Source organism: Heterodontus francisci, chromosome 15 (genome assembly GCF_036365525.1).
Source record: "Heterodontus francisci isolate sHetFra1 chromosome 15, sHetFra1.hap1, whole genome shotgun sequence".
Taxonomy (NCBI): domain Eukaryota; kingdom Metazoa; phylum Chordata; class Chondrichthyes; order Heterodontiformes; family Heterodontidae; genus Heterodontus; species Heterodontus francisci.
This window is the reverse complement of record NC_090385.1, coordinates 18,141,173-18,158,382: the sequence shown is the minus strand read 5'-3', so window position 1 is coordinate 18,158,382 and position 17,210 is coordinate 18,141,173.

Below are 17,210 nucleotides of genomic sequence, written 5' to 3'. Positions count from 1 at the left end.
TCACCAGCGAGCACTGACCCCCGCCAACCACCTTCGGTCCTCTTGGTGCAAAGAGCGTCCGTTCAAAATATGTTGAGGGATAAAATGGTTTGGCGAAAATCGCCTTCTTTCTGCCTGGATGTTGGTCCTTGCAGATTGGAAAGGAATCTCCGCAGCAAAACTCATTGCATGTGGTGGATTAAACCTGGCACACAGCAATCACATGGTGAAAGGTCACAGACCTGAAACGTGAACTCTGTTTCTCTCTCCACAGATGCTACCTGACCTGCTGAGTTTTTTTTTATTACAGAGCAATCACACTCGGACTCCTTCGCAACCGCTATAGCAAAAAAACCCAAAATCTTTTATCATTATGTGAAAATTTCTTGTTATCAGTCCTATAAACACCCTTCTCGAGTTTAAACCTGCATCCCTTTGTCCTACTCTCACAACTTAATTTACTGGTCTGGATTCACTTTTCCCACATCATTTATTACCATAACTAGTGTACCTCTGGAAGATCACCTTTAAGATATCTACTTTGCAGGATGTAAAGTCCAACTTTCTCCTGTCTTAAAGAACCTACCTCTGACATCTCCCCGAAACGGAAGGAGTAACAGGAATGCAGAGTACTGGGCTGATGGGAAGATTCTTGGTGGTGTGGATGAGCAGGGGGATCTTGGTGTCCAGGTACATGGGTCCCTGAAAGTTGCCACCCAGGTTGGTGGGGCTGTTGGGAGGGCGTATGGTGTGTTGGCTTTTGTTGGTAGGGGGATCGGGTTTCGGAGCCGCGGGGTCGTGCTGCAGCTGTACGGGACTCTGGTGCGGCCGCACCTGGGGTGTTGCGTGCAGTTCTGGTCGCCGCATTGTGGGGAGGATGTGGAGGCTTTGGAGGGGGTGCGGGGGAGATTTGCTAGGATGTTGCCTGGTATGGAGGGAAGGTCTTGCGAGGAAAGGCTGAGGGACTTGCGGTTGTTTTCGTTGGAGAGAAGGAGGAGGAGAGGTGACTTGATGGAGACATATAGGATGGTCAGGGGGTTAGATGGGGTGGATGGTGAGAGTCTATTTCCCCGGATGGTGATGACAGACACGAGGGGACATAGCTTTAAGTTGAGGGGTGATAGATATAGGACAGATGTTAGAGGTAGTTTCTTTACTCAGAGAGTAGTAGGGGCGTGGAATGCCCTGCCTGCAACAGTAGTAGACTCGCCAACTTTAAGGGCATTTAAGTGGTCATTGGATAGACATATGGATGAAAATGGAATAGTGTAGGTCAGATGGTTTCACAGGTCGGCGCAACATCGAGGGCCGAAGGGCCTGTACTGCGCTGTAATGTTCTATGTTCTGTGTTCTATGTTCTATGTTTACTCAGTGTGTCAGCCGTGGTTCAGTGGGCAGCAGCACTCTTGGCTTGAAGTCACAGGGTGGTGGGTTTCAGTCCCACTCCAAAGCTTCAGTCCAAAAATCCAGGCTGACACTCCTGAGCGACTGAGGGAGTAAACAGAGAAAATTCTGGAAATACTCAGCAGGTCAGGCAGTATCTATGGAGAGAGAAACAGAGTAAATGTTTCAGGTCCATGTCCTTTCATCAGAACTGGCAAAGGTTAGAAATGTAATGGGTTTTGAGCAAGTAAAAAGGGACGGGGGGGGGGGGGGGGGGGGGGGGAGAGAAGAACAAAAGGGAAGGTCTGTTAAAGGGTGGAGGGCAGGCGAGATTAAATGACAAAGATGTCATGGAAAAAAGGCAAAGACACACAACCCTGAAATGTTAACTCAATTTTTCTCTCCACAGATGCTGCCTGACTGTTGAGTATTTCCAGCATTTTCTGTGTTTGTTTCATCCTCAGCTTTTTCAACACCATTTATGAAATATGCATATTGCCCACTTTTTCCTCCTATGAGCAATGACTTTACATTTATCTGCAATAAATTTTATCTGCCATTTTTTAGCCCACTCATTTCTTTTAGCTCATTCTTTAGTTTCTGGTTTGTCTCTTTTGATTTCATTGGTATCCCCTGCAAATTTAACCAATTTGCACTGAGTTTCAAAATCCAAGCAACTGATGTAAATTAGAAACAGTAGTGGTCCCAACACTGAACCCTGGGTCACCCCACCCAGTACTTGCTATCCACTTTGACATTACCCCATCAATCAGTAACCATTGGCTTCTAGCCTTCAGTCAGTTTCTTAGCAATATCCAAGTTTTGCATTGAATCCCCAAGCTTTAAATTTAGTTTGTAGTCTTTAGCATCAAAAGGCTTTTGAAAGTCTAAATGCACATTGTCATAGGGTTTTCCACAATCCACTTGAGAAATTGAGGGGGTTTGTCAGGCAGGATCTACCCTATAGACTGCTATTTATTGTTGTTCTATAGATAATCCTCAAATTTACTACTACTCCACCAATGACATTTTGGTGATGAGTGTGTGGCATCTCCAGCCTTCTTATTCTTGTGTGCATTGCCATGCAGTGTGGAAGACAGAGTTGAGCTTCTGAAGATTCTGCATGACTGCACAGGTCTAACCGGTTCTCAAGATCTATGCCAATCTAGAGGGAGCATTGATCCGGATGCTTGCATTGGAACTTTGTTATGTACAAATTGGATGTTACTTTTCCTACATTACAATGTTCACTACACATCAAAAGTAGTTCATTGGCTGTAAATTGGTTTGGGATTTCTGCAGTTGTAAAAGGCACTAAATGAATGCAAGTTTTTTTTTTTGCAGGGCTCTTCTAACATTCTAATCTGACTGGGCAGTATGCCTAAATAGTTGCAATCATCACAGACATTGATTTCGGAGAAATGCAGGCTCTGCTGTGTGCTTTCTGATCTCTACATTCCTGATGTAGTTGTTTCAGTGTACTGTATTTGTTAAAGGGTTTGATTGATCAATGGAAATCAGCCTTGATTGATCATGACCTGTAGGAACCCATGTGTTTGTTCCATATGTCAAGTCAGCTATATAGTCTGAGTTTGGTTGCTAGTTGGATTATCGACTTCCACACATTTTTGTCAAGAGCTTGCCTAACTGCCCTGGCAATCTCTATTTGTCATTGCATCTCTGCTTCAGTGGCACCTGAGCTGTGCACCGAGCTTCCAAGGTAATTCAAATTGACAAATATCGCTATGGTTTAGTTATTCCCGGTGGTAGAAACTGGAGGATTTGTGACTCTGAAGTGCCAGTTGATCTCAAGGCCTCGTCATTGAGTTTCATCTTTGAGGATCGACAATGCTAGATTTACTATCTCGAGCATTACCACAGGAATGGTAACATTGTCCAGTAGTTGAACTTTGTGAATGCTTCCCCTCACCCCAGATAATTTATTTAATTTAGTGGTATAATACACTATAAACCACTCAATATCTGGACTCACACATGAAGTACCACCAGAAAACTGCCAGCTACTGTGGAACACTGTACCTCAGCAACAGTCAGTATTCCCAACAGAGAGGAGGAAATTGTTGCAGAATTGTTTTTTTAAAAAAACTCCATAACATGCTGTGGTTCACACAACATCAATAGAATCTTTTATCGTTTTTAAATTTTAATCAGCAAATGTAAAGTCAAAGGGCAATGAGGAGCACTCAATGAAGCCCGACACACAGTTGTATCTCACTCTGGGGCACTGGGGCGCCCCGGAGCCACCTAAATGGACTGGGCCAGGAAATCCCACTGCTCCTGGAGCTGAACAGGAGTAGTGTAATTCAGGCCGGGGATTGGGCAGGAAAATCTACCCTACTGTCTCGTGACTTGGTGAGTTATCGAGCCTTCCTCTCAAAAGCACTAAATTGAGTATCACTTTTCTTTGTTCACCTTCTCTGCTGAGGCTAAACCTCATTTTATTTCAGGTACTTTCTCTTCTTTTCTGGGATCCCATGGGCCATGTGCTGTACTTGGATAAGGCAACTTGTTCCCTGGTTTCTACTAGCTCTGCTCTAAAACAAGGCTGCTGCAAGGTTTGCAAAAGTGGCCCAGTCTAATCCCACCACACTTTTTATGATGGTATAGTGGTGATTGGAAATTTAAGAACTCAGCGCCTGGTATCTTGTGAATACTTGCCCATGCCATGGTGCAGCACATTGGAGCTTTGGTGTACAGGGCCAGCGTGCTGCCTATATCCTCAAATCATTATGAATATAGCATCATTTTTAAATTCATTTTTGGGATGTGGAGGTGGTTAACAAGGCTAATATTTATTGCCCATCCCTAGTTACCCTTGAGAAGGTAATGGCGAACTTACTTCTTGAACTGCTGCAGTCCTCATTTGAAGGTGCTTCCACAGTGCTGTTAGGTAGGGAATTCCAGGGTTCTGACCCAGTGATGAAGAATGAATGATGATATATGTCCAAATCAGGAGGGCATGTGACTTGGAGGGGAACCTGGAGGTGATGGTGTTCCCTTACACCCTGCTCCCCTCGTCCTTCGAGGTGGCAGAGGTTGTGGGTTTGTTCTCTAACAGTAAGTCTGCAATCAATAAATTTATGAAGATATTATTTTGTGTGTTGTCACCTCATGATTACTGCTTATGGCTGCAAAGTTTCAGTTTGAGTACTCACACTTGGAACTAGCTGTCAAAGCAGCCTGACTTTGCAAAATAGTTTTCCTCTTGCCATCCATTTCTTTGCAGTAGAGGATCGATCTCACTAGCACCATGGTTTTAGTCACATCTGAACTCATAGGTTCTGTCTCTTACTTTGGCAGAAGTCCAGACAGTGAAGAGGGCAGCATGACGAGTCCACAAAATACCCTGGTTTTAAAATCACTCCATTACAAAATTTTAAATAACTTTTAAAGATATGACGTAAAAAACATCATTTTCCCGAGCTTGACGACCTTTATTTTCCCAACTACATATGAACCAAATTTAATTACGGGTCAAACTCTGGCAATTGCAGCTTTAAAAGAAAAATCAATGTTTCCATTTAATTAAAGATACATGGTCTACACTGTAATTTTCCACTTTAAAAGACTAGGATAACTTACATTCTATCCACTTAAGTAATTAAAGGACATTCACTCTGCTAATTTTGAATTATTTTATACCCTTGTGATTTGACTTGAAATTCATTCAGGGCTCAGATCTAAATCAACTCAAATCAGTTTCCACTTGCTTCATATGTTGTCTTGTACTACAGGGAGAAAGCAACAGGGAATTTAGTTAATTTCAGTTAATTTAATTGAGTTGATCTGACTTAACGATTACGTTCTTTTTAATGGGGCTTTAAGAGGCTACAATGAATATTGTATCACATGTACACATGCAACCCCAGTGTATTTATTGCATGGAAAACACATTTGATTGCTCCAAATGTGAAAAGCTATTACATAATAAGATGAACATAAAATACAATAGTAACCATTTTAAATTAGATACTATATTAACAATATCAATTCATCTCTGTTGGTAATGTTCTTGCCTCTGAGTCAGAAAGTTGTGTTTAAGCCCAAATCCAGGACTTGCATACGTACATGGCAGTAACACAAGAGTATAAGAAATAGGTGCAGGAGTATCCATACAGCCCCTGGAGCCTGCTCCGCAATTCAATATAAAAGCTGATCTTCCACCTCAACTGTATTTTCCCATCCAATCCTCATATCCATCGATACTCTTGGAGTCTAAAAATCTATCGATCTCAGCCTTGAATATACTTAACGACTTGAGAATCTGCAAACCTCTGGGGTAGAGAATTCAAAAGATTCACAACCTTCTGAGTGAATTTTATTCTCATTTCAGTCCTAAGTGGCCAACCCCTTATCCTGAGTCTATGCTCCCTAGCTCTAGACTCTCTAGTCAGGGGAAACAGCCTCTCAGCATCAACCCTCTCAAGTCCTCGCATAATCTTATGTTTCAATTACATCATCTCTCATATTTCTAAACTTCAGAGAATATAGGCCCATTCTGCTCAATCTCTCCTCATCGGGCAACACTCTCATCCCAGGAATTAATTCTGTGATCACACTTGCAGTGAGGATCTGAATTCAATGTGACTGTGGAACAGAGTTAGAACTAGAATACTGTTTCCCTCATTGTCTCTGACTTGTAGTCTTGTTCAGCATGGATCTCTGTTGGAAGAGTGAAATCACCTCTGTAATCCCATATTTCATATATTGCTAACATGAGCAATATAAGATTCACAAAATGGGTTTTCTGTAAGTTTGTGCAAACATATTATAAAAGAAAATGAGAATAAGTCATGAAATCAATGCTGGAGATTTTATCCTTTGGATAAGTTGTTAATTCAATTTCCTGTCCAAGTATTCAGCAAGGATGTTAAAAAACAGATATTGACTGGTAGTTCCACTGTGGGCCGATTGGTTACCAGAGAAAACAGCTTTGAGAAATGTTTTTATTCAGCAGGTTTTTATGATCTGGAATGCAGATTCAGGAGTAACTTTCAAAAGGGAATTGGATAAATACTTGAAAAGGAAAAGAAAATCCAGGGCTATGGGGCAAGAGGAGGTGAGTGGGACTAATTGGATAGTTCTTTCAAAGAGCTGGCACTGGCACATTTGGCCAAATGGCCTCCTTCTGGTTGTAAGATTCTATGGGCTGGATACCCCCTAAAATCTACCAAATAAAATTGTAATGCCACTTTCCCAACCCACAATAACAATTACATTAACTATTTTCCCTTTCCCCTCCCAACACACCTATCTTTGAAATCTGACCTTCCCCCCACGACTGTACAAAGTTGAAAGTTCACCCCTTCCACCATCCCGTGCACTCATTACATTTACTTAACCCCATCCCCCCTGTCCCCCCACACTAAAAATCCTAACTACCACCCACTGCCCCAGACGGGGAAGTGAAGGCACGGGAGTGCCGGCCATCGCACTGAAGATCGCGGCCAGCCCGTAAGATTGGAGGTGAGTGTATTTAAATTTATTCATTTTATTGATTTACATATTGCAATTCAGGTCCCGTCACCCAGTGGTGAGGGGACTGCCATGGAGCCTCGCCATCACTGGTTGGATTGGGCTGGGTCCTCCCGGTGTCGAGTTCTGTGGCGGGCCTCTGCTGGAACAATCTTCCGGCACCCCCCCACCATGGGGCCCGACGTCAGGGCCCCGGTAAAACCCATCCCTATGATACTATGATTCTAGAAAACCTAAAGGCTGAGTGGGATCTAAATCATATGTGTGCGGTGTAATCAATAATTAAGATGTGAAGGTTTTGGAGAGGGTTCAGAGAAGTTTTATCAGGATCATACCAGGGATGAGGGAGTACAGTTGTATGGAGACATGAAGAAGCCAAGATTCTTCTCCGCACAACAGGAAAAGTTAAGGGGAGACTTATTACAGGTATTCAAAATGTTGATAGAGCAAGTAGGAAGGAACTTTTTCTTCTGGCAACTGGGTCAGTAACCAGAGGTCCTAGATCCAAAACAATTGGCAAAAAATCTAGAAGGAACTTGAGGAAAGTTTCTTCACACAGAAGGTTGTTAAGATGTGGAATGCATTGCTTGAAAGTGAGGATCAGAATCCATAATAATTTTCAAAAGCCAATTGGATATGTTCTTGAAAAGGACTAATTTGCAAAGTTATGCAGAAATAGCTCTTTCAAGGTGCTGGTGCAATGGACTCAATCGCCTCCTTCTGTACTATGATTCCATGATTCTAAGAGTGGAGTCATATGCAGGGATGGGGTCAAAGCTACACAACTGGAGGGAGGTGAGTGCCACTTTTTAACAAATTACCATACACTAAAGTTAAAATCTATCAATATAAGGAAAATCTTGTGTATAGAGTGCATTAATGGTTAATTATATTGAGAGATTTTAACATTGCAATATTTTCTGAACAAACAACAAGAAGTCAAATTGGTACTTTTTGATGTAGAGGGGAACATTGCAAAGCAGCTTCTTTTTTCCACTCCATCAGCTTATGTTTCTCATACAATCAGTAACTGCATCTGCACGATACCTTCTGATTGATGATATTTTTCATAATTCTTCCTAGGCAGCCAACACTGATTGGCTGAACAGTTTCTTTTTTTTATTTGTTTCGTGGGATGTGAGCATCTCTGGCAAGATCAATATTTGTCGCCCAACACTAATTGCCCTTGAGAAGGTGGTGGTGAGCTGCCTTCTTGAACCACTGCAGTCCACGTGATGTAGGTACACCCACGGTGCTGTCAGGGAGGAAGTTCCAGAATCTTGATACAGTGACAGTGAGGGAATGGTGATATATTTCCAAGTCAGGATGGTGTGTGGCTTGGAGGGGAACTTGCAGATGGTGGTGCTCCCACATATCTGCTGCCGTTGCACTTCTAGGTGGTAGAGGTTGTGGGTTTGGAAGGTGCTGTCGAAGGAGGTGTGGTGAGTTGCTGTAGTGCATCATGTATATGGTACACACTGTTGCCACTGTGCATTGGTGCAGGAGAGAGTGAATGTTTAAGGTGGTGGATGGGATGCCGATCAAGCAAGTTGCTTTGTCCTGGATGATGTTGAGCTTCCTAAGTGTTGTTGGAGCTGCACTCATCCAGGCGAGTGGCGAATATTCCATCACACTCCTGCCTTGTGCTATGTAGATGGTGGACAGGCTTTGGGGAGACAGGAGGTGGGTTACTCACCACAGAATTCCCAACTTCTAACCTGCTCTTGTAGCCACTGTATTTAAGTGGCTGGTCCAGTTCAGTTTCTGGTCAATGGTAACCCCCCCAGGATGTTGATAGTTGGGGATTCAGCGATGGTAAAACTGTTGAATGTCAAGGGGAGATGGTTAGATTCTTTCTTGTACGAGATTGTCAGTGCCTGGCACTTGTGTGGCGCCAGTGTTGACTTGCCATTTATCAGCCCAAGCCTGAATATTTTCCAGGTCTTGCTGCATGTGGACATGGACTGCTTCATTATCTGAGGAGTTGTGAATGGTACTGAACATCACACAATCATCAGCGGACATCTCCACATCTGACCTTATGTTATACGAAAGGTCATTGATGAAGCAGCTGCAGATGGTTGGGCCTAGAACACTACCCTGAGGAACTCCTGAAACAATATACTGGGACTAAGATGATTGGCCTGCAACAACCATAACCATCTTCCTTTGTGTTAGGTATGACTGCAACCAGTGGAGAGCTTTCCTCCTGATTCCCATTGACTCCAGTTTTGCTTGGGCTCCTTGATACCACACTGGATCAAATGCTGCCTTGATGTCAAGGGCAATCACTCTCATCTCACCACTTGAGTTCAGCTCTTTTGCCCATGTTTGGACCAAGGCTGTAATGAGGTCAGGAGCCAAGTGACCCTGGCAGAACCCAAACTGAGCATCAGTGAGCAGGCTGTTGCTGGTTAAGTGGCACTTGAGAGCACTGTCGACGACACCTTCCATCACTTTGCTGATGATCGAGAGTAGAGTGATGGGGTGGTAAATGGCCGGATTGGATTTGTCCTGCTTTTTGTAGATGCCAGTGTTGTAGCTGTACTGGAACAGCTTAGCCAGGGGCGCAGCTTGTTCTGCAACACAAGTCTTCAGTTCTACAGCCAAATGTTGTCAGGACACACAGCCTTTGCTTTATCCAGTGGCTTCAGCCATTTCTTGATATCACATGGAGTGTATCGAATTTGCTGAAGACTGGCATCTGTGACCTCAGGAGGAGGCTAAGATGGATCATCCACTCAGCATGACTAGCTGAAGATGGATGCAGATGCTTCAGTCTTTTCTTTTGCACTAATGTGCTGGGCTCCTCCATCATTGATTAGATTAGATTAGAGATACAGCACTGAAACAGGCCCTTCGGCCCACCGAGTCTGTGCCGAACATCAACCACCCATTTATACTAATCCTACACTAATCCCATATTCCTACCAAACATCCCCACCTGTCCCTATATTTCCCTACCACCTACCTATACTAGTGACAATTTATAATGGCCAATTTACCTATCAACCTGCAAGTCTTTTGGCTTGTGGGAGGAAACCGGAGCACCCGGAGAAAACCCCCGCAGACACAGGGAGAACTTGCAAACTCCACACAGGCAGTACCCGGAATCGAACCCGGGTCCCTGGAGCTGTGAGGCTGCGGTGCTAACCACTGCGCCACTGTGCCGCCCTTGAGGATGGAGATATTTGTGAAGTCTCCTCTGCTGGTTAGTTGTTTAATTGTCCACTACTATTCATGACTGGATGTGGCAGGACTGCAGAACTTTGATCTGATTGGTTGTGGGATCACTTAGCTCTACCCATTGCTTCCGCTGTTTGGAATGCAAGTAGTCCTGTGTTGTCGTTTCGCCAGATTGACACCTCATTTTTAGGTATGCCTGGTGCTGCTCCTGCACTCTTCCTTGAACGGGGTTGATCACTGATGTATTTCTAGCTGAAACTCTACTCAACTATCAGGTGCACCTCTGAACCATAGAGAAATTTGAAAATTATCATCAGTGTACAAAAACATTGAAATGTAGATATATCCAGACAAAAGAAGACAGATGTTTGCTTTGTAATATACTCAATGATCATAAACATTATTTTAGCTCTGGAAAAAAGCTAATCCTTTTTAATATCATCTCAATTTTGTACTGAAATAATAATGAGAATGAATTGTTACTTTTGCATTTTATTTTTATAACAGCTGTGGTTCAATTGATTTCGATATAAACTGCTAGTATTCCACTTAGGTTTTGTAATTTAGAAACATTAAAACAATGACTGAAGCTCAATAGATAAATGCACAGCCCACTGTGGTACAATGGAGACAAGTAAAGCAGAATGTTTCAAACCTTCTCTGTGTTGAGTTAACGAATTCTAGCTGGGAAAATGTAGGAGCCTTGTTCTGTCTTGGCTAGGTTGAAGAACTTGGCCTTTTGCATCTGGTCGGCGGTCAAAGCCTTCTGCTGGATAGGGCATTTGTGTGGTCACCAAGTGAAGACAGGATTAAGCTTGGTTTGTGATCTCGCCCACTGTTTAATGATTTAACCAGACCTCAATGTCCAGATTCATAAGGAGGTACCAGAGTTCTGCTGCTACCTGTGGTGCTAAATCAAACTTTCAGGAGCGTCATTTAGCAATAATTTAAATCTAATGTATTTTATCTTTTCATAATACGCAATGCACGTCAAGGTGAAATTATTCAGTTTGTTACAGGACCCACTTTTTCCTTCAGTTGCTTGCTGTCAGTATTGCTTTCTTGTTTCTCGTTTCTCTGTTCAGGGCATTCTGTGCTCACTTGCTCAAGCCAGATTGCTTCAGCATTTTGTTCCCTGTTAAAAATCATGGGTAAAGTCATGGCTGCATAGTTCCTTTGTAAATAATGAAGATTTCCACTCTGAAATCATGGATCTGTTATAAAAATAGATTTATGATTTTGTCACATGGACTTAAAATGGCATTATTTGAAGAGGAGAAAGAAGTTCCTCGGTATCTTGGCCAACTTTCCTCCTTCAACCAATGGCACCAAGAAATAGACCATCTTGCCATTTGCTTTATCTGTTATTTTTCTGTTGCATGTGCCTATATAACAACAGTTACTTCACTCAAAAGCAATCCATTGGTTGTAAAGCATTTTGAGTGTCTACTTGAGGACATGAAAGGTGCTATAGAAGTGCATGTTCCTTCTTTCTTTACATATAGTCAAAGAGGAAGCACCCGATTTTAACCCATTCAAAACCCACCCACTTGCATTAGAGTTAAATCCAGGCCTGAAATCTTCCCTCATTCGGCATTCCTTCATATTTAACTAATACAATTGAAGATGATGTGTATTGCATAAAGATCATCAGTCCTTAATCATATAATTTACTTACAATCAACAGCAAAATTACTGTTTGTGCAAGAAGACACTGAATGGAACCAAACAGATGTCAGGACGTATTCCAAAATGAACTGCCTTACGCATTTTAGCTGGTATCATGCTTATTGTTCAGGTTCAATGTATTTTCCAGCCAGTAGCCAACCCTTCTCCTGCAGTAATTAGAAGTTGAATTGGTTACTCATACTGTCCATCACAAAACTTTACTCATTCCTCTTTCAACTCTTAAGTGAAAAGAAAAATGTTGATGAATGTAGGTCCTGTCTTCAGCTGAACTGAAAGCAATTTGTTTTCACTGTTTCCAATTTACTCACTCTGAGCCCATTTCATAAATTTTACATTTATGTGGTTTCTAAAGCCTCCACTTGAACAGATATTATGCCACACATCCTTTAGATACACTTAAATTTAGGAAACAGACACTTAGCTACTTATCTTTAATTGTAAGGTCAGGCATGATAATACAGTATATATGACATATAATATATATATATATATATATATATATATGGCCAGCAGCTATGAAATGCTTCCAGTGAACTGATAGGCAACACATACCAGTAGTTGAGGCTACTTAGACACATACCAGAGATGAAAACATTGCCAAACAGCCACATAGACATCCTGCCTGATGATCTTGTGCATCCTTCAATTGCTGATGGAAGATTTTAAGTGAGCATATGCTAAGACTTTCTTGGCAGTAATTGCTTTGCAGCCTCTCAAAGTTACCACAGAGTTTTAAAAATGTTGTCTTCCATCCGTGTGCAAAGCAATTTACTCCCAACAATGTCATCTCACTGGAATATATAATACTGTAACTTTGACCTTCGCTAACAAGTGCAGTCTATAGGGATCTGGTGACCAATGCAAAAAAAAAGTGCAAAAATTATTCAATGCAAAAGCCATGCTTAAGAGAGAAGGAACCTTATATCTCAACTAAAAATAAGTTATTAAAAGAACAGTGACTCCAACATCAAATTAACAGCAATCACTGGATTTTGAAACAGCCTAACAAAATGAACATATTTTTCAAGATGGTGAGAGTTATGTTGGAATGCAGAAATAGCTCAGCAAGAATGACAGCTTTTAAAACTGGCTGAAAATAAAGATCAAAGAAGAATAGGGAAGGTTGCGGAGAAAACTGACGGTTGTGTTATGGCTGAGGCGGGAGGAGTGCACTGTTAATTCAGTCCCACTTCTCCACAGGTCACAACATATAGCTAAATTGTTCCACTTACTGAACTGGTCAATCAGATATTCTATTTCATCCCAGAATATAGCACATCAACCAGGTTTCTTTAATAAAAAAACAAAATTATCTGTTTAAGTCTTAATAATGAAGTAAACATATGCAAAAATTGAAATATTAAAGCCCCTTATTTTATCCTAGCCTTCACGCACACACACATATATACAAAACCAGTTAACCGAGAAAAAAAAGGGATTTTTATTTACAGCTGTTACAAAGAAATAGAGGGAATTTAAAAAAAAACATATCCTGAAAAGTAGGTACAGAAGATGTCCTTGGTTTTGGTGAGGTGTCCCAAAGGCGAGTAGACAGCTGCCACTAGGATCTTCCCAGACCAGTCCCTTACAGGCGATGTTGAAGATCTGTCTCTGTAGGCTTGCAAGAGATGCAGCTACAGAAGGCTTCACATAGGTTTTGCATCAGAGGTGCAGCAGCAAAAGTTTCAATTCTCAACATTCAATGCAAAGTTCCTTCAAAGATGCAAGGTTTCTGCAAACATGCAGGATTTCCTCAAATACAGGAAGCAACAGGAACCACACTTGACACAGAATTTTGCCTTTCAAGAGAAAGATGGGCTGGCTAGATTTTCTCCTATTCTCCTGGCAGGTCAAAAAGCAAACTCCAACTGTCTATTTTTTAACAGTTCAAAAAGAAACCAACTTTTTCCACAAACAAGTCCTATGACAACCATAAATCCTGACTTGTCAATAAGCAAAATGTCAAAACACAACCCCAATCTTGCTTCTTTGCAAATAGGTGCTTTCCAGTAAACTTGTTAATATTCAGTCCAAAATTTCTGGTAACTTCTTTTAAGAAAAATACCCAAAGTTCAGCTTCTTCAAGATTCCAGTATCCATAGAATCCTTTTCAGTTTTAAAATATGGATTCTCAAGTTTTAACAAAAAATGGAAACCCTCATAACAGTTGGAAGAATAAACGTTTTTTTTTAAAACTGGTTGAGCGAGAGGAGGGTGCATCCACAATGTCCTCAAAGACTGGTAAGTTATTTGTTAACATTTTAAATTATGTCAGGTAATTTACACTCAGGTGTGGTCTAAAATGATATGGATGTCAATATCACAGTGCACTACGTTCATTTCAATTTACATTTCAGAAAGCTTGTCGTAGATTCCTTGGAAAGATGGCTCTCTCAGCATCTGAAATGTTGTATAATTTGCATTTTATACACATACATTTGCTACTTATGTTGGAAATGTTACTTTGTTAAACATCTCCCACCTGAGTATCAAAGTAGAATCTCCTCGTAGGAGATGCACTGAAATGCCTATATCTCCAATTTTTGGAATAATTTATTTGTCGTCTACATACAGATAGGTTCTGTCCTAATCACTTGCTGTGTAAAAACGATTTTCCTCATGTCGCCTTTGGTTCTTTTGCCAATCATCTTAAATCACATTCCCCTGGTACTCAACCCTTCCACCAATGGGAACAGTTTCTCTTCATCTACTCTGTCCAGACCACTCATGATTTTGAATAACTCCACCAAATCTCCTTTCAAACTTCTCTTTAAGTAGAACAGCTCCAGCTTCTCCAATCTATCCTCATAACTGAAGTCACTCATCTCTGAAACTATTCTCATAAATCTTTTCTGCACCCTCAGAAGCCTTCAGATCCTTCTAAAAGTGTGATGCCCAGAATTGGTCACAATACTCCAGTTGAGGCTGAACCAGTGTTTTATAAAGGTTCACCATAACTTCCTTGCTTTTGTACTTTATGCCTCCATTTATAAAGCACAGGATCCCATATGCCATATTAACCACTTTCTCAAACTGCACTGCCACCTCCAATGATTTGTGCCCATGTACCTCCAGGTCCCTCTTCTCCTGGACCTCCTTTAGAATTGTATCCTTTATTTTATGTTGCCTTCTTTGTTCTTCCTCACAAAATGTATTACTTCACACTGCTGTGCATTAAATTTCATCTGCTACTTGTCCGCCCAATCCACCAGCCTGTTTATGTCCTCTTGAAGTCTATCTCTATCCTCTTTGCAGTTCACAAAACTTCCAAGTTTTGTCAACCGAATTTTGAAATTGTGCCCTGCACACCAAAGTCTAGGTCATTAATATAGATCAAGAAATGCAGTGGTCCTAATATCGATCCCTGGGAATCCCCACTATGTATCTTCCTGCAGTCCAAAAACAATTATTCACCACTGCTCTCTGTTTCCTGTCACTCAGCCAACTTCGTATTCATGCTGCCACTTTTTATTTCTTGTGCTTTAACTTTGCTGGCAAGCCTATTATCAAATGCCTTTTGGAAGTTCATATACATCACATCAACCGCATGAACCTCATCAACTCTCTCTGTTACTTCATCAAAAAACTCAAACAAGTTAGTTAAACATGATTTGCCATATGTATCTTTATATATATATAATATAGATATATATATATGATCGAGCATTTTACATCAAAACATATCTTTCGATCATAAAACAAATTTGTTGACAAATATGATATACAATTGTTTGCACTGTTCTTCCTCAAAATCTTTTTCAAAGAGCCATTATTCCCAGTTCAGGGAGAGTTCAGGCAAGTTTTCCTGGAAAAAACAACTTTGAAATCTCTATTTAGCAGATCCAGTAACATTCCTGCTGAAGCAGATGGAGGATCTACTGCAGAGTAAACTTTTGAGGTGTGATTTTTATGTTTTGTTAGCTTCCTTGCAAAAATTAAATTTTGTTATTGTGAAGAATAACATGGCATACAAATATCTTGTCACCAGCCAGAAACAGGTGGTGTGCTACCTAATTTTCAATGCCAAAATGCTCCTTTGAAAATTATAAAAGTTGATAACGTTCCATAACATGCCATTCCATTCTGAGTCAGAAGTTTACAGGTTCACACATCATTATAGAGTTGAGGATATAAAGTAGGCTGACACTTCAGTACAGTAATGAGAGAGCTGTCTTTTGGATGAACTGGCAAACGGTACAACTGTTGTAAAGCACTGCACTTGAAGACACGAATGGTGTTATAGAAATGCAAATAAAGCACAAAACACTGGAAATGTTGGAAATCTTAAAGAAAATTAGAAAATACTGACAAGTTAGTCAGCTCATGGGGAAGATTGCTCTGTCTGGGTGGCCCTGGAGAGGGAGCATGCAGTGTGCTTGAGACTTTCAACAACTGGTGAGCACTGCAGGGGATAGAGTGCTTGATTGTTTTATTCAAGTTTGCTGATGACACAAAGATAGGTGGGGAAAAGATGTGAGGAGGACATAGAGGATATGCAAAGGGATCCAGACAGGTTAAGTGAGTGGGCAAGAAGGTGGCAGGTGGAGTAAAATGTGGGGAAATGTGAGGTTATTAACTTTGGTAGGAAAAATAACAAAACAGAATATTTTTTCAATGGTGAGAAACTATTATATGTTGGTGTTAAGAGGAATTTGGGTGTCCTTGCACATAAAATACATTAAGTTAGCATGCAGGGACAGCAAGCAATTAGGAATGCAAATGAAAACAGAAAGTGCTGGAAATACTCAGCAGGTCAGGCTGCATGTGTGGAGAGAGAAGCAGTGTTAACATTTCAGGTCTGTGACCTTTCATCAGAACTGGCAAAGGTTAGAAAAGAATTAGATTTTAAGCAAGTGAAGGGGTTGGGGGGGAGGGGATGGTGGGGGAAGAGAACAAAAGGGGAGATACATAATAGGGCAAAGGGCAGGAGAAATTAAATAACAAAGCAGTCCTGGGACAAAGGGAAAGAGTGTGTTAATGCTTGTGGTGAAATAAAGAACAAAGAACAAAGAAAATTACAGCACAGGAACAGGCCCTTCGGCCCTCCAAGCCTGCGCCGATCCAGATCGTCTATCTAAACATGTCGCCTATTTTCTAAGGGTCTGTATCTCTTTGCCTCCTGCCCATTCATGTATCTGTCTAGATACATCTTAAAAGACGCTATCGTGCCCGCGTCTACCACCTCCGCTGGCAACGCGTTCCAGGCACCCACCACCCTCTGCGTAAAGAACATTCCATGCATATCCCCCCTAAACTTTTCCCCTCTCACTTTGAACTCGTGACCCCTAGTAATTGAGTCCCCCGCTCTGGGAAAAAGCTTCTTGCTATCCACCCTGTCTATACCTCTCATGATTTTGTACACCTCAATCAGGTCCCCCTTCAACCTCCGTCTTTCTAATGAAAATAATCCTAATCTGCTCAACCTCTCTTCATAGCTAGCGCCCTCCATACCAGGCAACATCCTGGTGAACCTCCTC